We start from the raw sequence: 1,461 nt of genomic DNA on the forward strand, positions 1-1,461 counted from the left end.
TTTGAGAAATTTAAAATGTGAATACGTTGCTTAGCATGTCAAAAGGCGATTATTTGATGCAAATTACCATAATAATGGCCATCTGCAAATTAGTAATTAGTGACACTTTATCGGCACCTTTACCATTATCTTTAGATACATCACCTTGCCCTATACATAGCATTCCAAATACCGCGCAATTCAACGTAGGACTTTTTTGCTATAATCGCGGTAATTATTTGCAGAGATAACAGTGGTTGGTTATGGCCAATTTGTTGCCTTCTCGATGTCAAGGCAGTGTTATTAGTGCATTAAAATATGACATTTAGCAATCTATGAGTAAAATAATTGCAACCTTAAACGATACGTACTCCAAAATTTTCAAACAAGCAATCTCATCTTCCGATGAATATGTTCCAACAATCAATTTGTCAATTCTTGTTAGTGTCATATATTTCCCTCGATTCTGCTGGGAACTTTTCAGCAATCCTTACAAACATGTTTGAAAAAATTTCTTCTTTTTGGACATTGCCTCATCAAGCTACTCCTAGAGCTCGTTTTTTGTCTTGCACGCTTTTTTTCTATCTCTAATGAAAAAAATTGTTGTTGATGTCGAAACGGATCCTTTACGCGCCCACATTACATTGCAGCTGTAACGAATGAATTATAACTATACAATTGTTCCTGCGTGCCTTTCCATTCATACCCCTACCTAGCTGCGGGATATTTAACATTAGCCAAACAAAAATCCATTCGTCTGCTACGTAGAATTCTTTAGCAGATAGACTCGACATCCAACAGCCTTAAATGCCATTCCTTAATAGCTGGCCCCTAAGGTATGAGAGCAGCGCAGAGCACAGTTGAGGGTGAATTTGCGAATACACACACGGAAGGGACGCTAGAATACACACTACATGTTCCTACAGGTTCTAACAGATTAAAATCCAAACTGCCTCTTTGATGCCTAATAAATTAGACAACTGCACTCACCATTGCATCCAGGTGAATAATCAGGACCAGAACATTTTTACGTGGGAATTTGCTTGTTCGACAACTTTAAATAAGGAGAAACGGGCTAGAGCCATTTAGAAAGGCAACATCGAATTATTGTAGCAAATTTATTGCTGGGGATATTTATTAAGTCAGCCCTGAGAAAATAAAATTAGGTTATGGTCTTCGCGATTTCTAAGAGGTGAGCTGCATGTTGATGCAGACTAGTTGATTTGACCTGTGTCGAATGTCACGCAGCCTTTGGACAAAGGATCGCTTTTACCTCTGCAGAGGTCATTGGTTGGCCAATGCGGTTGACGCCGCCTGTTTTTGACTCCTTGAAGTTTGTTACCACGCTTGGAGAAGTTGTGCTCACACATTGGAAAACGATGCAAACAAAGTGTCCCAACAAAGTCACAAGAACTATTTTTACACTACTAGGATATATCGCGGTAATTCATTAGCGATAAAGTAGTTAGTTCAGCAAAAAGT

The sequence above is a fragment of the Echinococcus granulosus genome (assembly GCF_000524195.1).
Source record: "Echinococcus granulosus chromosome Unknown EG_S00262, whole genome shotgun sequence".
In the NCBI taxonomy this organism is placed as follows: Eukaryota; Metazoa; Platyhelminthes; class Cestoda; order Cyclophyllidea; family Taeniidae; genus Echinococcus; species Echinococcus granulosus.